Source organism: Ambystoma mexicanum, chromosome 2q, assembly GCF_040938575.1.
Source record: "Ambystoma mexicanum isolate Mex_15411 chromosome 2q, UKY_AmexF1_1, whole genome shotgun sequence".
Classification (NCBI taxonomy): Eukaryota; Metazoa; Chordata; class Amphibia; order Caudata; family Ambystomatidae; genus Ambystoma; species Ambystoma mexicanum.
In genome coordinates this window covers 793,467,317-793,490,690 of record NC_090924.1, presented here as the reverse complement: position 1 = coordinate 793,490,690, position 23,374 = coordinate 793,467,317, and positions in this window count along the sequence as shown.

Here is a 23,374-nt window from a genome sequence, read left to right as displayed (position 1 = left end):
AGTTGCGACCCCTGGCAATGCTTTTGAAACCCGCACCCTTGTTTTTGCGAGGGCAGCGCAAGGGGAACAGCTCACTTGTACATTTCGATAATGCACTTCCTAGTGCATTGTAAAAATAAATTTTAACAACCAGACTTTGGGAGATTGTGAAAGACATCTGAAAGAAATACATAAAACCCAGAAAGCAAAATAATGCATTCCAAAAACATCTATTAATGCCACTGTAGCAGTCACCACATTAACACACAAAATGTTGTGTTGGGTGTGGAAATGTGTGTCACAAACTAACAGCTCATTGTTATGCAACATGTCAAGAATCTACCTAAAGTAGTTTTTATTTTTTTTTAACTTGCCGCGCTAGTAACCATAATGGGTGTGAACTGATCTAGAAAACGGGGTCGCTCTTGCTGTTACTCACTTCAAATCATAATAAGTGGGTGATGATTTGCTAGATAACTGGTTGCGAGGATAGCTCAGTGGCAACGCATTTGTATTGAAGGCAAGGCAAAGCAGACCCGCGCTTAGAGACCGGTCTCTGTATTAGGCGTCTTATAAAAGATGAATCAATTCATTTAATTAACTGGTACTGTTTTGGGTCTTTCACTTGGGAATGTCCCAACATGCATCAGAAAGGCTGGGGGGACAGCAATAGTAATATGTTTACAATCTAAATAATCTACTGGTGATTCGCCCTCATTTTGCTTACAATTTCTTCGATAAAATGCAGTGACTCTTCCCTTATGGAATTCTTTAGCCAAATTATGCAAATCCCTATGAGATCAAGGACTGTGAACAGTGAGCAGGAGGGGTTCTACCCCTTATCCCGCTGCAGCTCCCAGAACCTGTCTGAGAGCTGATTGGAACACTATAGTGTCTAACTGTACTGTGTACCACATCTCGTCATGTGCACGATATAGGAGGATGGGAACATGGGTATCGGTTAACACCTGGGAGCTGGCGCCCCTCCTGTTATCAGGGAAAAAGTGCTGGAAGTATTTGTTCAAAGCTGCATTATCGGAGTCAATATCGGCAGCTGTTGAAGCAGCAGAGTAGGTACCTGCGTGATCCCCAAGACCGGGGCATTGAAGGAAGCAGCATGGTCTCCTGGAGTGCGCACTTTAGTAAAGACATCAATGATATCTTCTGCTGTTTCTTCAGCTTGTCTGTCTTTGCAGTTTTAACGTATTCTTTGGGGACAAATCAAGGTTGGTGACCTAGCCATGTCACTTGGTCTTTTGCTCATTAAGAATGTTATTTGCCCTTTTAGCCGTTGATTGTATTCCATCAGCACCAAGATCTTCAATGCATTCTGTCTAGTTTTTGCTTCATTTTACCACCGTCTCAGACTCACTTTTCCCTTCTACGATTCTTCCGAGCTTCTCAATGCCACCTTCGAAGTTAAGGGTACCCTCTTATAAACACACATCTATTGCTTTTGTTATTAGCACACATTAAATGAACAGGTATATCGTTTGGTGGTGCTTCCACATGCTTAGATTATCTGTCGCCAATGTCTGTGCCACATTTTAGTTCCACTGATACAGTGTCTTGTGGCCCTGTACCATTTATACTGTGACTCCACTCTTAGGCGGTCCTAAAAAGGGAGGGCCTTTATTGGAACTCCACCATGTAGTTCTGTAAGGATCATCGGCACACTCACTTTGAATTCTCCCCATTTGTCTGTATTTATGTTGCACTGAACTGTTTTCCTGGTACCCAATAGTTGTCCTGTATTTCAAATCTTTGTTACTTACTGCTTATACCAGAACACCAGAAATTGATTGTGATGGAAAAACTTTCACAAGACCAGAAACCAGATTTGACCAGAGAGAATATTGGCTTATACCAGACGAGAAGAATCTAACTTAAAATTCCAAATACTTTGCCAGATTTATAGAAAGTAAGATCAAATATCTAACTCCCAGAATTATGATATTAAGCCAGGCAAAGATAAACAGCAAAACTATATAACCAACCCAAAACCTTCTACCCATATTAGCATAGCCCAGAAACCAATCTGTGTATTGTTTAACCATCGTGAAAACCCATGGCTCCGCTGAGTAGCCCACTCTAGCACACCATTTACAGTCAACTTTCTTATGACCATCTTTTGGATTTTTGAACCAGGAATCCTTACCACTTCATTGATCGAGGACAGGGGCATTTGCGAGGAGGCCAACTGCAAGCTTGACAGTGCAACCACGTTGTGTGGAAGGTCGAGTTGCAGTGCCAGAATTATTGGAGAAACCAGGCTCACACATCCATTTCGGATGATGGCAAACAGGCATTTATTCATTGGCTTTGAAGTATGTGAAAAACAGCATCCTGAAGCCAGCTGGACTCCAAATGAACGACCTGCCACGCCCTCTAGGCCCCTTAACTTTATTGACCATCTGTCACCTGGCCTGAGAATGATCGAGAAAAACTACCACTAGAGATTCCCACCAAAACAATAGATGCAATTATCTTAGGGTCCATCTTTGTTTTCCATTTACGGTAGTAATTTATTATGACACTTTCCAGTTAGCTGATCCTGACCGAGGGGCATTGGACCGCGACTCCCATAATGACATCTGGTCAGTTATGAGTATCCTTATTGTTCATACCTGTTTATACTGGTTTAGGATGCTGACTGGGGGCCTTCAACCTTGATCCACCATGGACAGGCAGCAACCATTGGTCTTGTAGAGGATCAGCTGAATACACCGGCAGGAGACCCCGGCCACCTTCCTCTCACATGTTGGAGACATGAGACTGTGCCATGTTTGATACCAGCCATTGTGCCAATACCGCAGCGTGTGTTTGAAAGAAGATATCCATTAAGACAACCCTGCCAAATGTATCTCTGAAGTGATGACCTAAGGGAGGAACTCCCTGAAGGAATATGAGAAAGAGCAAAGAAAAGAAATTAGTGACGTCATCAAAAGTATGTACGATGTCCCAAGATACTGATTGAAGGGAATGTGTAGATCCTAAATAAACGAATGATGAAGTAAATAATCAAGTGAGCTTTTAAATACAAAGAAGATTACTTGTTCATGAAGTGCAGAAGAGAATCAACCGTTCAATAAATGTACAGATGCTGGAATGCAATGAGACTAAGTCATCATAGAAGCTGGCTATACAAAGTGAACAGAACGCATGCAAAGCTGCCATTATATAGAAGCTTGACATCGGTATCATGAATTTAGCAAGCTAGGACCCATGAAGCAGGAAGTGAAAATTGTTTTGCAGCATGAATAAGCAGAATCGTCACGCTGCAAGACAAGGTTGTCTGGCCTGGAGTCAAGACTGAAGGAGCCAAGGTCAGCTATCTATTCTGGAAATGAGCGAACCTGCGGAGGATGAATCATCCCTTGTTACGGTGAAAGAAAAAACACCAAGAGTGCCAAGTTTAATTCATTTAGAGCATTTAAAACATGCAAAATGGACCAATTCCTGGTCTCCTGTCACGTGTGCCAAGGATGAAAATAGAGCTCGAACTTGGAGTCCTAGACACAATAGTGAGTGCCCTCACTCCCGTGCATTCTCAAATATAAGGATAATTTGTAAGGCCAACTACGAAGACAATCTTCATGGCAGAAGGCATGGGCGATGAAAGATGCTGGGCTAATTGGGTTGGGAGGTAGTGTCATGCCCCATCTACTTGCACCTGCGTCTGGTCTTACGTGCTGCTAAGTGAACTGAATTTTACAGACATGGCACAAGAGTGCCAACCAATTGTAGTACTCCATATAATGAAGGACCTTATAGTTTGATGACCAATGAGAAACTGTGTGTCTAATGTTTCTGAAGATGACATATTTTAGAGGTTGGCATATGTTGTCCAACTGATAGTGGGCAGCCAATCACAATCCTAGCTCCTATAGAAAGTATACTTAGATGTTCCCCATAGCCAATCTTCACCCTTGGGACGTTATGGTTAAGGTGGACTAATAAATTTACATGAAATTCAATGAAATAACTTTGTTAAAGGGACGATGCGTTATTGCCACGTAGTATGATGTTATTTCTGATGTATTATTTATATAAATACTATGTTTTGTGTAAAGATCGCTGAGAGAAAAACTGAGCGTATGTCCATTGATGTTCATTGTAAACTCACTGTTTTAGATAATTGTTAATAAAACGGTACTTTGCCATTTTCCTGAGTTGGTTCGGTTATTTGGACCCAGAGTTATTCTGTATGATCCCATCCATCACATGCACGTTCCTAAAGAGCCCTAAACTCACGTGGTAGCAGTGCGGATTGGTTTAAAGATCCAAACTAGTTCTGCTCCAGAGTTTCAGACGATCGAGCATTCTCCGCCATTAGGTGGAAGATCGCAGAGTTTCTTGTGGAGAGTGGCTGAATAGAAATAAACTTGCAAGAAGACCAAAGCCGGTGGGCAGGACCCTCCTTGAAGAAATCCCTGTGATAATTTTGAGAAACAGGAAATATTGTAGAGATAAGAGAGACTGCCTAGGAGTCCTAATTCAACGGAATTAGAAGGAGACATTTCAAACTCCAAAGGGAGTAGAAATAGAGAAAACCACACAGGTCAGTACCGTGTCCAGTGATGTCAAAATCCCTGTACAGGGTAAAGTAAAGGCGAGAGAAGAGGTGATCATGGTGTTTTCTAAAGTGTAATGTGTGACTAGTCTAAATGTTATTTGTTGAGTAAAATATCGAGGAGCGATAGAGTTGAAAAATAACAGTGATCAAAGATAAAGTGTAGCATAACGATTGGTGTCAATCAAAAAAATAGATAGGTCATTGAAATAAGAGGATTGAGCAGCGATTGATGGTGCTTGCTCATATATGTTGTTTTAATGGTTGAATGTGGTGATTTAAGTTAAAATAAAATGTTTATTTAACGATCTGGTAAGTATTAACAGTCAATTGAGACTTGTCATTATGGGGGATACTCCTCTCATACACCTATGCAAGACACTGCCAAAATATATTCCCAAGTCCAAACAGTACAGTGCAGAATGGGTAAAAGCGGTATCGCAACACATGACCACATACTTGCACGCCGCGTACACGGGGAGAAATTAAACAAATGATTAGCAATTTTAGAACTTTAGAAGATGTACCAAAAGGAAAAAGAAGATCCACCACCTGAGCAGTGGATGCTTAATCAGCATAAGGGGGAGGCGTTGAGGTCTGAGCTCCCCTTCCCTTGCCTGAAGCAAAGATTGTTGCTACGGAAGAGATACAACTGTATCCTTTAAAGGAATTAAGAGCAGCGACGGGGTATAGTAATCCGATATATGAACCCCCGCTTACAGTAGTGACGATAGTCCAGAAGAGAATAAAAGAAAGGAAGATATTTATGAATTCATAAAAGACAAGAAAGAAAAAAGCAAACGGTCGAATTTGTCAACAGATATAGAGAACTCAAGAGATGGAAAGGAGAAAAAGATAAGGCTGACGGGTAGCACTCATACAAAACGAATAGATGGGGGGACAGATTTTACTCAAGATGGATGGGGAAAGTACTGATGAAGTTAGGCAAAGAGAAGATAAGGACAAACAAGAAAGGAAGGTTAAGGAATGAGAGAAGAGGTAAAAGGAGGATGAGCAGAGAAGGAAAAAAGTAGGGCTCAACGACAACAGATATATGAGGAAGAACAAAAGAAAATTGAAAAGCAAGCAGAGGAACAAAGGAAATATGACAATAGCAAAGGACAATAGGAGAAAGGGACAGAAAGGAAAGAAAGAGAGAAGAAGAGGAAGCACAAAGATCAAGGGACAAAAGATTAAAGAAACAAAGGGAAGAAGAGGAACAAAGGGAAGGCATAAGGAGGGAAGAACAAAGACAAGAGGAGGAAAGAGTTAGAAGAAATGTGAGAAATTGAAGGGAAGTAGATGAAGAAATAGAACAAAACAGAAGGCAGCGAGGTTCGGATACCAGTATCATTCAAAAAGAACAAATGAGGTTGAGCCTGGAAATATAATGGGAGAGAGAGAGAGAGAGATATTCACCCAATAAAGGAGAAGACGCTAAAAGCACCTAGAGCAACACTAGATGAGGAAAGGTATGATATGGAAAGCGTTGGAGAAAGAATCAATAAGGCCTATCAGTAATTAAGACGAGATACCGAGTATGAAACTTGAGGGAACGATGATCGATCTCTGGTACCTCAATCATGAAGTCAGGAAGAAAATCTGTTTAATGATGAACACAGAAGATTGTCCTTAAGTAGATTAGGTTTAGACCGAGAAGGGGAGGATAGTCACACCAGCTGAGGTTCAGCAATATCAGATGTAGAAAGAGAGTTCGATCTTAGGGCATAAGGAGGAAGCGTGTGCGCCCCTGTAGGAAGTCTGCAAATGTATAAGGAGGTGAGATGATCGGATCAGGAACATCCTAAAGAAGGAACGCCATATCCCGTATCGTACCCCGAGTTCCCCCAAAGATGATTGTTTAGTGAGAAGAGAGAGTCTTCACCATATGTAAGCAGGTTAAGGTCATTGCCAGCAAGGAGACAGGCAAGGATGATTGTCCCTGCCATGGACAGACTAATAGTGGGATCCGACCACGGGATGGGGTTCATGCAGTTCCCCTTGTTAGAGAAGGGGGAGCAAGACCGCAATACATTCCATGGCCACAGATGGACAAGGATATCTTAAAATGCAAGCTCCCTAGTTTGACTTTGGGGGCTGCGAAATGGATAAACGAATTAGAAAAGATGACAGGATGAAATACGCTGGCCATAGGGGACATAAAAGGTCTCCTGTCAGCCATTCTTGGAGAGTGGACTGATGACATATGGAGGAGAGTGGGATATTCAAGTGTGACTGCACAAAATACAGCCCATGATGGAGTGCCATTTAATAATTGTAGGGCAGCTGTTTGGAGGGCTCTCATGGTTCAGTATCCTGACATATCAGATATGGGTGCAATTATGACACGTAAAATGAAAGAAGATGAAGACCCCATTGCTTACATTCAGGATATTCAGGAGAAATGACATCTTGAAACTCGCAAGCCATGGAAAAAGACAGTGGCATTATTTTACTATATTTTATGTCAGGGGTTTAGTTTAGTTTAGTTTAGTTTATTATTTGTATAGCGCCGCCTGGCCCTGGGGCATCCAGGCGCTTGTCATGGTTACAAAGTAGCCAATATATTACAAGCATGGTCAGTAGGTAAACAATACAGGTAGTCTAGACATTATAAAACAGTTACAAGTAATGTACATAATATGACATAATTTACAAGAATTGAGATTGTACGGATTGTGTAGGCAGTAAGTACATTTGTTAAGAAGTAAATTGGTGTTTTAGGCTTCTTTGCCCAGTAGCCAAGTTTTGGCACTGTGTCTGAATCGGTGAAAGGATGGTTCGGATCTAAGATCGACTGGTAATGAGCTCCAGAGTTTAGAGGCAAGCACAGGGAAGCTTGAACTTCCTGCTTTGTATTGCGCTCATATACAAGTGTTTCAGAGCATGACAAGGCAAGGGAGGGGAACAGGGGAGAACATAACAAGGATCTTACTAGGCCCAGTGACATTGAGAACGCGAAAGTGCATGGGAAAGGGAAAGGTGATAAGTGCATGGAAGGGGGAGAGTGGAAAGTGCGGAGCAGAGGAGAACAGATAAATAATAATAAATCAAAATAAATAGATAATAGAGGCAATAAACAGTGGTAGTGCAGCCAGCAAGTGACAAGTGCTGTGTTTATGTCATCAGACTGGCTAAGTCTGATAAGTGCAGAAAAGGAGGAAAATGGAGGTGTGGGGACTGTATGGGAACAGATACATTCCACGGTGCAAGGGGTGGCCAGGAGGCAGTGCAGGAGGGTGGTAGGGTGAGCAGGTACCTGGGCCCAGGGGACAGAGGGTGGCCAGATGCACAATGCCAAGAGAGAGCAGATCAGCAGGGGAGAGGGGGAGCGAAGGACAAAAAGAGAAATTTATTTCTCAGCAAAATCAATAACAGCACATGAAACTATTCCTCAAGAGCACAAGTTGTTCAGCAAGACTACTATAATAATGACAGCTATATTCATGCCTGGAATTCAGACAGTAGTGAACTCCAAATGGTTGCAAATCACCAGATGGGAGCTTGTGCAGACAATCAATGCTACCATAAAGCGATTCAACGCCATTAAAGAAGAGCTGCGGCCCATACGATTGATGACCTTCAAGAATAAAAATGTCCTTGATTTGATCACAGCAATGGAAGGAGCAGTTTGCTCAAAAATTGGCACATCATTTTGCACATTCATACCTTCTCACGATAGCCAGAATGGGACCTTGACCGAGGCCATATTGATATTGACAGACCTGCATACCAAGATGGAAGACGAGACAGATGACATTGAAGATGACAATTGGTTTACCTCCTTGTTTTCCTGGATTCCTCAGTGGTTGGCAAATCTATTCAAGGTTCATGGAGTAATACTGGTGCTAGTAATGTTTGGATTCTGAATAGTCAGGATGGTGATTTCCCAATGCAAGAAAATGGCAAAGAAGGTGGTCAATCATGATTGATATCAAGGATGAACCAAACGCCAGGAAGCTGACTGATGATGCTGTCAGAAAATCCATAGAGGCTAGCATCACAGCACCATGAGGGAATGAAGTTTCTGTATCCAAAGAATCATAAGATGTTCATGGGATGATGGGTCTATTGTACCCTGAATGGATAATGATCTAGATTGTAGAGGAACATGTCAAATCAGCAGACCCCTTAGGGGGGTGATGAAAATATGGACACCTAAGAAACACTTCTACAAGAGAACATACCAAGATGTAGAAAAACTCGAGGAGGTAGTTGAGGACTCAACCAGAGGGGGGATGTAGAGGAGCAGCTGTATACCTCTGCAGGATACCCTGCAGCCCTTCCTCCCACATGTTGGGGACATGAGACTGTGCTGTGTTTGACACCAGCCGTTGTGCCAGTACCGCAGCGTGTGTTCGAAAGAAGGTATCCATTGAGACAACCCTACCAAATGTATCCCCAAAGTGATGAACTAAGGGAGGTACTCCCTGAAGGAATGGTTCCATGTAATTTCATAGCGGGATGTTTTTTACAGGCTTTTTTACCGCTGATTTCTTTCTAAAAAAACTAATCACATTTTTTATTTTTTATTTTTAGGAGGGTTCCTCCCTCCAATCCCACATCCTCTTTGATTTTTTATATATCCCGAACACCAACACCCAATATATATATTTTTCCAACCCCACCCCAAAAAAATTCGATGAGTTTTTTCAGAAAATAAACATCCCTTGATGAAAGGACGTTGTACCGAAGGAATATGCGAAAGAGCAAAAAAAAGGTAGTGACATCATCAAAAGTATGTACGACGTCCTGAGTTACTGATTGAAGAGAATGTATAGATCCTAAAGAAACTAATGGCGAAGTAAAGAATCAAATGAGCTTTTAAATACAAAGAAGAAGATTACTTGTGCACTAAGTTCTGCAGAGAATCAAGCGTTCAATAAATGTAGATGCTGAAACGCAAGGTAGACTAAGTCATCATAGAAGCTGGCTATACGTAATGAACAGAATACAGGCAAAACCAACATTATATAGAAGCTGGATGCTGGTATCATGAATTTTGTAAGCTAGGAGCCATGAAGCGGGAAGGGAAAACTGTGCTGCAGCAAAAATAAGCAGAATCATGGAGCTGCAAGGCAAGGTCTTCTGGCATGGCGTCAAGACTGAAGCAGCCAAGGTCAATTATCTATTCTGGAAATTAGCACATGTGCAGAGGATAAATCATCCCTTGTTAAGGTGAAAGTAAGAACACCAAGAGTGCCAAGTTTAATTCACTTAGAGCATTAAAAGCCTGCAAAATGGACCAAATCGTGGTCTCCTTTCATGTGAGCCATGTATGAAAATAGAGTTTGAACTTGGAGTACTAGACACAATAGTGAGTGCTCTCACTCCCGTGCATTCTGAAAGACTAGGATACTTTCCCCCACCCTCTACAATATTTTTACAATCCCCTCTTCGACAAATTGGACCATCTGGGTGTCACCTACACTAACTATGCAGACGACACCCAGATACTCCGCACCATCTCTGGCAACTACCTGGCTGACGTCACCAGGATCAACAAAATTTTCTCCATCATTCAGGCATGGATGGCCACACATGGCCTCTGCCTGAATGATGAGAAGACGGAACTTCTCCTGGTCGGCTCTCCTAATAATCTACAGAAACTTAGCCCTGTTTATTCCAACATCACCATTGATGGCAACACTATCCTCGTTGCCAAACACGTCAAAACCTTAGGCTTCTATCTTGACGCCAACACCAACCTTTCAAAACAAGTCAACATGACTGCCTCTACTACCGCCTACACCGGGAAACTAATCAGAGCATGCAGACCTTTTCTATCCACGAATAGCTGCCTCACATTGGCGAGAGCGCTCATACAATCTAAGCATGACTTCCTAACAGCCTTTACCTAGGGGCTAACCAAGCCATAATTATTAAAGTTATCCAAAACAACACGCTGCGCACAGCATTAAACATCCCTAGGAGAGAGCACATCTCCCCCATCAGAATCTCCTGCAAATGGCTTTCCATTCAACAGAAAATCGACCTAAAAACTCTTTGCCTCACATACAAAGCCCTAAACCACCTGCCCCCCTGTCTTACCAACAAACTCTCCTTGAAACCTAACACCAGAATTACCAGATCAGCCAACACTCTCTGCCTCGTGGTGCCCAGATTCTCCTCCAAAAAAGCTGGTGGCTCAAGCTTCTCGGTCCTCGCCCCACAACTTTGGAACTCCCTACCGCTGAACATCAAGTCTGCCCCTTCACTCCATATGTTCAGGAAGCTTGTCATTGGTTGGCTATTGGACAAACAATAAACTAATCCTCAGCCCGACTAAAACCATGCATACTGTATATACTGTACATACTATTCAAATGTTTCAATTGTTTACCCTAATTACACTGACTGTATATATTGTATATTACCTCCACAGATTGTATAACTGTAAATTCTACATATACTGTGCCTTCTGTAACTTGTCTGTAAGCGCCCTTTTACTCCAGGGTCTGGTGCGCTATATAAATAAAATAAATAAACAAACAAACAAACAAACTTTCCAAGGACAAGTACAAAGGCAACTTCATGGCAGAAGACATGGGCGATGAGAGATGCTGGGCTAATTGGGAGAGAAGGTGGTGTCATGCCCCATCTCCTTGCAACTGGGTCTGGGCTTATGTGCTGCTAAGTGAACTGAATGTTCCAGACATGGCACAAGCATGCCAACCAATTGTAGTAGTCCATATAATGAAGGAACGTATAGTTTGAAGACCCATGAGAAACTGTTTACCTAATGTTTCTGAAGATGACATGTTTTACAGGTAGGCATATGTTGTCCACCTGATAGTGGGCATTCAATCACAATCCTAGTTCCTATAGAAAGTATATTTAGATGTTCCCCTTAGCCATTCTCGACCCTTGATAGGTTTTTCAATATTGCCACGTAGTATGACTGTACTCCTGACGTATTTTTGATATAAACACTATATTTTGTGTTAAGATCGATGAGAGAAAAACTGAGCGTATGTCCGTTGATGTTCATTGTAAACTCCATGTTTAAGATAATTGTTACTAAAACAGTACTTTGCCATCTTCCTTAGTTGTTTCGGTTATTTGGACCCAGAGTTATTCTGTATGATCCCATCCATTACATGCACGTTCCTAAAGGGCCCTAAACTCAGTCTGTTCCTCGGTTTGCATGTCCAAATGTTCACAGTTGATGTCTCCAGTTCATGATTTGGAGAACAAATGTCAAAACCAAGACGGGGCAAGGGAAACCTAAATCAAAGGTATACTAGGAAGAACATCTAGGGGAAATTAGCAATATGAGTTCATAGGGTAAGGCAGCAATATCATTTTGGTTCATGATCAGTAATCGACCTGCAAGAGGTAATACCAGCCCCTCTTCCTTTATTCAAATATGTATTTATTTTAAAACAATCTAGTCCACAATGGTAAATGTGGTGAGAATGTTGGCACAGAGATGCTCACTCTAGCACCTCTTTTCAATATCTCCATGGTAAAAGAGTTTTCCCTGCCCTGAAGGGAAGCACTTGCCTTTCCTTTGACTTATGTACAGCAAAAGACGGTTTCAACATATCTGAAGACTCCTTCTCCAACGTTTACATCTTGCCTGCAGACGGTGGTAGAAAACAGAGGTATTCATAGACAGTATTTCACTGTTTGATACATTGGCATATCCCTTGGAATATTAAATGTGGCGTATACGCTCACAGGGCTGTAAAGCGGTGGAAGTAAAACAGGTGATAGTTGCGAAATACGGTCTGTTTTAGTTTTACCACTACCTCTATAGTGAAGCCCTTGAAATCCTACTATATGCAGAGCATTTTCTGATGCCTCATGTGGTAAATGTGCTCTAATAATGCCCCCTCTAAATTCAGTAACAAAAAAGACTAGTTCCTTACTTGCATGTTGTGTCAAACTGACATGGAGGCCTTGGTACAATCCCAATTACTCTAGACCAATACCCTCTATTCAGAGCTGCCTCATTACCTTCTCAGGGTATGACGAAAGCTACAGCCAGGCTATTAACTAAAACTCCATCAGATATAGAGTGCATACCTACTTCCCTAAGCCCCTTTACCTCATACCAAGAATTTGAAAGGGAGTTACGTGCAAGGCCTCTGGTACTACTGATAATAGAAGATGGAGAATTCCATTGTCTGCACTTCAGGTCATTAGACCAACCGAAACTGCAACCTGAAAGGATCGTAACACCTGCATCTTCACTACGCTACATGCAGCAGAGTGCCCTGGAAGTCAGCATTAGTACCAACAAGCCATAGACATGATGTATGGCAAGCTCAGTGAATTCAATGTGACATACCACGGCAGCAGTAAGCCTTGCTTTCACCTCCTGAGGTGTTAATGTTATTAAGTTGGTCAAACAAAATTAGCCAGTGACTAGTGCTTTGAAGGTTTTGAACTTTCTATTTTCCACATGGATACATCTGTGATTTCTTGAAACCTGTCCCCAAACCGCGTCCAGGCTTATTCATTCATTTGTGGCCAGGGCTCAAGTCGACGGTACACGCTTGGGGATGGAGTCCACCCACTTTTTAAGAGGGTGGACTCAGTCCCCCCCAGCAAAAATGAGATACATTGAATGTCCTCTTTCTTTAAAAATTATTATTATTATTATACTTTATTTGATTTGGCTAAAACATTTCATCCTTTTCAGAACAATTATGACATTTCATTATCAATAGACAAATTCATTACATTTTCAAAAACAATTGAAGGGTGTTAAAATAGTAAAATCTTTTTTAGAACAATTAAAACAATATTAAGATTCCAAAAGGGCAAAAGCAGCCCATTTTAATAATTCTATATTTTTGGGATACCTCCCATAAATATATCAATTGTGATTGATATAGTTTCCTTTTTGCGCCATCAGGATTCTCTAACAATTGTTTTTCCTGGATATCAGATTTAGACATTACTGATACACAGTGATCTAGTGATCTTTCCAGAGGTTCAAAAAGTTGTCCTGGTCAGAGGTTATGGCGTCTGCTATTGTTGGAATAAGAGTTTTCTTGTGATCTGCCTGTAGTAGGCATTTCCTATATAGGGATAGCATCTGCCAATCTACCACTGTTTGTAGTGATGTCAAGCCGAGTTCATACCTGATCACCTGTATTGCGGTGCTCCCTGGAAGACCTAAAACAGCCTTCCAGAATTTTCCCTTGAGATAATCCCATTGTTGTTGGTGAGGTGGATTTTTAGGGTGGGCACCATAGGTGACGACCGATATTACTTTTTGGACTTAGAAATTCAACATCGGTTTGCATGACAATTTACAGTATTCCCAGGATAGGACTTTTGCTTGAGATGTTAAGTTCAGCATCTTATTTAACACATCATTTTTATATGGTGTTTCTTCGAGACTAGTGTTAATATTTACTCCTAGGTATTTATATTCTTGGACAACTTCCAACTTATCATTTCCAACCCACCATTTATATTTTACTGATTGTGGGTTTTTTGTGTTCGATAGTACTAAGATGTTTGACTTAGAAGTGTTAATTGAAAGTTGGGTTTCACTGCATAATTTACTAGCGCGTCCAACTGCCTCTGCAATCCTATGGGTGTTTGGTCAATGACCACTAGGTCATCGGTGAAGAGCAAGCATGAGATTTTTGTATTGCCTATCTTTGGGTGGAATGAGCGTGTGGATGGCAGTGCTTTTCCTATGTCATAGATATGTAGGATATTTTGACCCATTCCAATGTGCCCCACTGCATCATTTTACAAATGGGGAAAGAAACAGCCAAAAATGGATGCGCTAACCCCTGTGCGCGCAAAATCTGCAAAACCCTGTTTGGGTCACAACCAAGGAAAGGCTGCACCCCTGCCACACACACAGTCAAAGTGGTGGTGAAAACAGAGTTATCACTGCAGGAGAATGCCACTGGGCTTTGTCACATTCAACTTGGAGCAGCACAGCAGAAGTGTGCTAACAATCATCGAAAATGCCTTTTAAAAAGTAGCTTTGCAACCTTCAAAGTGCTGTTTTTTGTGCTAGATCCATTTATTTTCCAGTGAATCCTTGAGAAAAGAATAACAGATCATCCAGTGCAGCTCAGAGGAGCCGGGCCTCATTGACTGACAGCAGCCAACAAATGTATCTCATGAAAAACCAGCCTAACAACATTTGTTTTCACATCCCCGGGAAAAATGCGGCAAAAAATGGCAACATGTAACAATTTCAACTGTGCAGACAGAAACTTCAAACAAAGGCTGGATATGTATATCCAGACTGCAAAACAAATCCCAGCACTCAAGGAAAGAACTGGTGCTGAATAAATTGTGTGTGCTGCAGAGGAAAATCTGAACTAAAAGACTCAGTAATGTGCTTTTTCCAGGAACGAAGTGCAAAATCGCCTGTTTTTAAAGCATGTTTTATTGAAAGGCCTAATTCTGTAGGAAATATCAAAATCTACCTATAAACTGTGTCATGTATATGTTTTAATGATAGATGTAGGTAACTTAAAGTTAACACTCAGTCTTGAGTTAATTAACTATTTAATTCTGATCTGACAGCCTCAGCCTGAGAATGGTTAACACCTCACTGCTGGCAGGAAAGGACTAATTTCTGCTGGGAGGTTTTCGCTTACTCATGGCAAAGAACTCATCAGACTTTTGTCTGGGCCCCAGCCAAAGACAATGGCAGACTTGAGCCCTCATCCCCACAGGAGAGGGGCAGGAAACTTCCCTCTCAAGGAAGAGGACCCCCACCCTGATCAAAGGAATTTGACAGCTGTTGCCAGTTGAAAGAAAAGTAAATAAAACTGCTAAGGACTTTTGGTAGTTAAATGCCTATTTGTAATTAAGCTTTAAAGATTTTAACTTTGCCACAACAAGGAGGATAAATCTAAAAGTTGGTAGTTGTAAATCTAATTTTATGCTCTTTCTTTGAAGACGTGATTGAACTTTGTACTGCATAAGGAATCAAAGTTATACAAAAACACTAATTGTGTAAAGTCTATTAATGCTGCAAATCTAATATTGTATACCCATGTTCTAGGGGTGATAGCACAGATGTGTACCGAATTAGGAATTGTTAGGCCAAATCTGTACGATTAAAATTAACAAAATTCCACAGAAAGACAAAGCCTTGCTGATGTGGGAGTTGGATGTAAAGGTTACCCACAAAATATGTAATGTATGTGTCCGATTTTATTAGAGGGCATAGTTATAGAAATGTGTATTTGTGGGAAAATTAAATTTTGGTCCAGATAACTGTGGGAGTTTCCAAGTCACATCATAAAATATGACAGCCCTTTCTTACTTTCAACCAGAAAAAGGCAAATGCCTTTGACCTATCACAGCCATGGGAGTGTGGGTTGTAATTCTGTCCCTACCATAAGCTGTGTGATGTCAATTGGCATGATGATTAAGGGAACCTCACAACACACACACTGATTCCTGACTCCATCAGGATTTCCACGTGATGCACTGTTCCAGAATTCTTCAACTTGTAGCTGATTCCAGACTTCTTTGAAAAGCCAAGGCCTCAGCATTTGCTGAACACTTTTTCAGCTAGGCCCAAATCCTGAAACCATCACAAACTTTAATTAATTAATTAATTCTGATCCAGTCTGGCTTGCTACCATTAATGCTTGCCTGCTGAAACTCGCCATCACACTGATCTACAGTGGCAAGCAACCAGAAGGGCCAATCCAATCCAGTCCAGTCCAATTGACCAGAACCGGCCAGAACCGCCCAGCTAACCATCCCGCCAGAAGTGCCCTGCTGTCTGTAGAGCTGATCCGTGATGACCAGAACCTGACAGTCCAATCTTAATTTACAGTGGACTGTAAGTATAAATAGGAATCATAGTAAATCATAGCATATCTTGTCTTACCTTGTCCTATCCCCATCTCTCAACCTATCCCATCTTTAACTTAAGAACCTCTAATATTGTCAGTACCATTCGTGCAACCCTGTTTATAATCCCTAGAGTTAGCACTGTTTTTCTCTCATTTGTTTTACTAGACCATAAGCCATTAGTGATTTGGATTAAATAAAGTAATTCCCATAAAAGAAAAACGGAGCATCCGCCACGTGAAGGGTTACAATCGGCCATGCGTAACTGTCAAGATTCCCGGGTGGCATTCTTCTTTTTCTTAGCATTATTATAGTTTAAGTAAAACCAATCTGTCATTTTAAAACCAAATTTCTGCTTTTCTCTGTTCTATTTTTTTCAAAAACGCCTCCCATTCAAACTTGCATAACTTTTCCTCAATTTTATAGCTCAACTCTGAGTTAAATCTAAGACCCTTAGCTACATCCACAAAAACCGCATCCCAAAACAGTGTATTTGGCCTGTTTTTATTAAAAATCGCATAGTGAAAATTAGGCGCGAATTCGCATTTTTTTTGCAAATGTTTTACACGTGTGTTTTCCCATTCAAAGTATTTCCAAACTTCCATTCTGATTTAAAGTGTGTACTATTGCGCATATTGTAGCTTATGTTTGTTAGGACCTGTTCAGTGTTGCTCCCATAGGAATTTATATCAATTTAAGGATTTTTGCATACTTTTCATTGTTCTCCTAAGCCATTTTCAACTGTCAATTTAAAAGTGTAAAAGTTTGGGGAGGGAAGATTGCATTCAAACCCTGGACACTGTTCTTTTATTCCTGAATACCTGCTGCTTACTGACATCTGTGTAGAACTGCTCATTTGTAAATTAAGAACTTTGCAGGGGGAAATCTTAACCTAAGCGCTATTTTTTCACAAGCCATAACTGTCCTTTTCTCTGTGTTTTACATTCTGTGTTGCTTAAGAGTGAATTCAATTTCCTTACTTTCTGATTTGTATTCTCACCACATTGGTGATTGCTGCCCCATCTATATTAAAACGTGTTTGATATGAATTTTAAATACATTTTAAATATTACCTTTACCAACCAGCCTGATTCCTGGTCCATTGTGACCTGGGGGTATTTTGAGGAGGGGTGTGATATGAGTGGTATATCACTCAGAATATTGAACGTATAGACACAATAAATAAGTATTTATTTCATTTGTGCATTGCATGCTAAACTGAGACCCGGGTGTATTGCCTGATTGAAATCCTTAACAGATTTAAAAGATGAAAAGTGTTGCTGCAAGGGCACAGCCTTATTTCAGGCCCCAAGTCGTTGGTATCTCTTCTGTTAACATCCCCTCTTGGTTGAGTCTAACTCTAACTAAGGTCCTAGTGTGTAGCTGTTTAACCAAGTATAAGAGGGCTGGGGGACAATTAGCATTTTTCCAATTTCTGCCACAGGACATTTCTACATATTAGCTCAAATGCTTGCCTGAAGTCAACAAACGCTAAGTAGATCTTCTGCTTACACGTCAGCAACTGATATTTTAATTCTGATATAATTATCAGGTTTACAGCTGTACCTAAGCCCGATACAAAGCCTGATTGACAAAAATCCATTACTCCACTAGTTTTCAGCCATTATGTCAGTTTTGCTAGAATCAACCGTGCAAAGATATTTCCTGGGATGTCAAGAAGGGCAATAGGACAATAGTTGGTAGGATTGTTCCTGTTGCCCTTCTTGAACAGCGGGATAATGACTGAGGTACACCAAGAGGGTGGAAAAATACCTGTCAAAACTATTTTCCGAAAAATCAAATGAAGGATCCCTGCCCATTCTTCAGGGTGCATTTTCAAAATCAAATGTGTTAACTCTTCTGGGCCTGGAGCCCTCGAAGAGCTTAGTCTCTTAATTAATGTTAATGTGTCATTATGGGTGAAGGTGATTGTATTAAGATTTACATCATCCTTTGACAACAGAGCAGCACTAGCTTCACTCGAAATGATGTGGGATGTTCTTACCCACGCATCCAAGCCCTACCTCAAAACTGTGCAGTACTGACATAGAAAACATCATGATGGCCAGAGCTTCCCAGAAAATGCACAGGGAAATGCATGAAGAATAGGCTGCCACTCATTTTTGCCGATGTTATGGGCACAGAAGGGCACTGCCTAAAACCACCATTGGACTACCCACACAGTAGTCTGAAACCATTGGGAATGGCAATGCTGATTGCCAAAAGCAACCTAGAATTGTGGGGAATTCATTTTCTTAAATCCCAAAAATGGTTGCATTATCAGTACTCACCACTATCAGAAAGCCGGCGTTTTAAAACCACCAGATTTTGTTTAAAACTGAATAAATGAACCCAAGGCAAGCCAAAGAAAGACTTACTGAGAGGTGGATACAATCTAAAGTTATATTCTGAAGTGACTTGAAGGTTTATAACAAGACTGGCTGAGCTGTGGATTTCAGCAGTTTAAGTAAATTTGGACTGAAAGACACTAAAAATCTAAATGTTTAAAAGAAATGGGTGACCTACTTTTGAGTGTCACACGGGTTTCAATTGTTTAAATGTCATAGTTTTAAACTTAGAATCAGCATGCTAGCTGCATATGTAAACATTGTCTTGACTTAAACTGGGTAACAAAAAGTGACATTAGCTGGGGCCTGGCTTAAGGAACTGAATTCTGCCCACCAGCTACCCCCGACAGGAGTTGAGACTTGCACAACAGCTGTGTTCCCAGGCCTAGCTGCTCTTTTGCTGCTCCCACCAAAAGGGATATGACACTTCCCTGATTGAATTACCTGGGCTCTGCAGGAAATTGAACAAATCCCTGTCCTGACTCAGGCAAATGTTTTATTATGGGGGCCGTAAAAAGTGGCTTCCTCCTGGAAGAAAAGGGGAGGAGCACTGCCTGTGAGAGCAAGCTGGCTTTGCAGAACTGGAAAAACCAGAAATTCAACCTTGTGCTGGGGGGAAACCACACCCCTGTAGCCAGAATATGGTTTTAGAAAAAGATGAATAACTCATAGAGCGGACTTGTGAAATTTATTTAAATGATACCATAATTCTTGTGATTTTTCTGCCCACATTTTAAGAGGTTTTTAGAACCGGTGGTATGATCTGGGGGCAAACTAGCAGTTAAGAGGGTATTGCTTAAAATGTATGCATGTTAAAAATCTGAGACTTCATCAAGTAATGTCCATACTCCTTGCGCACATGTGTGTAAATTTGGGTTAATGTCCGATATTGCGAAACCAGTTAAAAAGTGCAAATGTCGCCATTTCTGAATGCAAGCTCCCAGGAAGAGCAGATTTGGACAGGGTATACCTCCTGTGATATGTGATGGGTGCATGTAATTTTAAACAAATGGGTACCTGTGCAAATATGTCTTTTGGGTCAAAATATAGATTGTGTGTAATTTGACAGGGGTGGGTTCTCTGTACCATAAACAGACCTCATCATGATGACACTTCATTTCATTCCCCCAATCAAGGGGAAGAGGATGAAGTGGCCAATGACAAGTGGAGAGGGGTAGAGCTTAGTGATGCTGCACACACACCCACTTTCAAAACACATAAAAGCAGACAGTCAGGACAGATAGGGACTTTCAAATCCATTTGCTGCGGGACGCTATGCCGGGAAAATCCATACTTTACCTCCATCAATCTCTAGAGAAAGCTGTGCAGAAAGATCCAGATTTCAAATCCATCAACCTTCAGAGAGCCAACATAGAGACTTCAATCTATCCACCTTCAGAGACCAAGACTTTACTTCAGAATTTGTAGCAGAGAGGTCAACTACAAGCTAAATCCCTCCTTAGCAGGCCTAAAATCATTGCCACTATCACTGCCAGGCGAGCTGTTTGAATTCTTTGCAAGAACCCTTGCCATTTGCCAGAGAGCAGTGTTGTATCCAGAGAGAGACCAGCTGAACCGGAGACCACTGTATCCGGACCCACAGACCTGATCAGAACCAGAGAACCAGACTAGACCAGCAGAGTAGAGCTGACCCAGACGCTGTGTGCAGAAACCGTCCGTGGCGAGTGAAGAAAACTTGACCAGATCCGTGGCGAGGCCCATTTTTTCAAAAATATATTGTGAGTACCCAGCAAACTGTGCAGAACCCAATCTCTTAGTTAAAATAATCTAATGCAAGCTATTTTAACTTGAGTAAAGCTGTCACCTGTCATTTTCTAGTTGCTAGCTGTCACTTGTCTTTTTGAACTTTAAAAATTTCAAATCTGAAAAACGACCTTTACCATATCGCTCATATCTCCGTGACCGTTTGTCTTAGAGACTTGCAGTAACTTTCCTCTGAAAGCTTAGAATCGTGGCTTTTAAACGAACCTAGAACCGCATTCCTATTCCATACACTTTTGCCGCAATCGCAAAAAACGCACTCGCGAATTTGCCGCGATTTGCAAAATTTCTTCACGTGTGAAAACAGCAGTTTTCTTGCTTTCATTTGCCGAAAATTCGTTTAACCTGCTAGTTACTCCTAGATCCTTGCTAAAGTGAGCCTGGACTAATATTAACTTGATACCACTCACCCTGAACCTCTAGAGGGAATTAAAAGCATTTTAGCATATTTTTCACTTCATTGCCAGCACATATAAAAGCATTTCAGCATATTCCTCACTTCATTGCCAACACATATAAAAGCATTTTGGGCCTGTGTTTCCAACTTCTGTAGTGTAAGCTTGCTGGGGTGAACTGAATTACATTTGATTGCATTTCTGAGAACTGTGTGCTTTCCTTCCATTTCCTTGCATTGCATAAAAGGGGGAGGGGATTGCCAGAGAAAAGTGATTACATTGTTTTGTTGAACGCATATTGAGTATTTTCTGTACTGCATTTTCATTCCACCTTGCATCCATTTGAAACCATAAAGTATTGTTGCTATCTTATCCATCCTATAGCCACTCATCATTGATTATAAAGAAGTGTGCTAGTGCCAGACTATCCATTAATGATTACTGCTCATATTAGGTGTGATATTCAATTATTAAATTATTATAAAGTGTGATATATACATCTATTGTTTAAATTATCAAATAAACCTTTTAACTTGCAAAACAGAACTACTTCTTGGCTCAGTGGGGTCAGGGTTATTCAAAGAGAGGGGTGTTATATAGGGGTAGTCATCCAGAACGCATGAACTGGACATAAAGATATATCAATAAGGGTTTCCATTCAGTATCCCAGACTAGGCATTGACTTAGCTGTAGTGTTGAATTGAATCCTCTTACAAATTGGGGGCTCGAGCGGGACGTTTGGGTTAGATCTACCATTTGTGCAGATTAATACAGTGTGCCAGCTGACCAGATACACATATCCGGTCGGATCACCACGCTGTGTTACGCTGTAAAGCACTCCTCAAAGGAACGCTCTAAGAAAAAGGTCTGTTTTGCAAAAATAAAATACTAATTTCTGTAAATCAGGACAGAGACCAATCTCTAGAATGACGACCTTAGTAGACATGAAAATAGCCAGAGAGCACTTCTTACATAAGTTATTTGTGAGAGGTGAGTGGACTCATCAGGACCAGACGGTCTGGTTGCAGGCAATCGCACCCCAGATCACGGAAACAGGGTCAGATATATGGAGAGACCAGGGTCCCTTACATGTGGCCCTGAGTGAACTATACATGGCTCCTAAAGCTAAGGATGAACAAGACAAGATGGTTAGGATAGCGGCATACCTGTACCTATATATGGGAGACATGCAGGATAAATGTACTGAAAGCCAAGATCTGGCGAATAAGCGACAGATGGCGTTAGAGAAGGTCCAATCTGACCTGGTCTCTTCTGAGCAGAGGCTGCAGGGGAGCCAGGAGTCAGAAAATGAGAGTAGACAGCACATCATTAAAATAAAGAGGGACATGGATATACTGCAACAGGAAAAGACAGACCAGGATACCAGAATTCTGGCTTTGCAGAAGGAACGCCAAGACAGTTTGGACTCCCTACTGCAGAGCCAGAAAAAGCTGGAGCAACAGATCAATTTCAACAGGGCATGCACAGAGCAGGTAGCCACCCTGCAAATCCAACTAGACAGAGAGAAAGAGGAGAGCAATAAATTGATCCTGAAAGATACCCAGGCAGAGTTTGATCAGGAGCGCCAGAAAGCTGGTGCCTTCCAAAGGCAAAGGGACGACCTGGCATCACAAATTCAAGCTCTTGGCCAGGAAAGGGACACCTTAGGCCAGGAAGTCTGCCACTTAAGGAGAAAAATGGAAGAAAATCACCTGGCCCACCAGGGACTGGGTGACTTCCAAAAAGAACACCAGGACCTGCTAGAGCACACCAGGAGGGTGGAGGAGGCTCTGGCAAGACAGGAGCAGGCCAATAGGGACACAGCTCAGGAGGTAACCCTCCTGCAGCAAAGACTGGCCCAGTGCTCCAGGACCAATCAGGAAACGCAGAGAGAGAATGAGGCTCTCTGCCAGCACAATGATAGACTCCAACAACAGGTAGTGATGCAGGAGAGACTGATAGAGTCTAGTAAGGCCTTAACTGAGGAACTGAAGGCGCAGGCTCTTGCATTGCAACAGGGAGCAGGGGCGGATAGAGATGAGGTTCGCTGGGAAAGAGAAACTCCTGAGCATAACCCCAGGAGCCCTAGTACCAGAGGCCTTTATTTCTCTCAGTCCCTGGACTCGGCCACCCCCATGTCCCCTGGCGCACATGAGCACAGGGCCACAGGGATGGCAGATTACTATCCAGCCAGAAGCATGGGGCTCATAGGCCAGTACCACCCAGGAACGGAGGGGCGGGCATCTGGGTATGGGCACCCAAGCACAGTGCAATTTAGTGGGGAAGAGTAGGCCCATTAAGGGCATCCTGAAAACCTCTGCCCAGTTAGGTCAGTGGGGGGGGTACCCATCAAATCATGGCAGCAAAGAGGAATCTGAAGACTCCTCTGAGCGGTACAGGACACAGGAGACCAGGTCCCCACATTCTGCCAGCCATTCCCAGGCTCGCAGAATCCGGTAAAACCTGGAAGAACAGACGGGAACCTCTGGGAGCAGTGC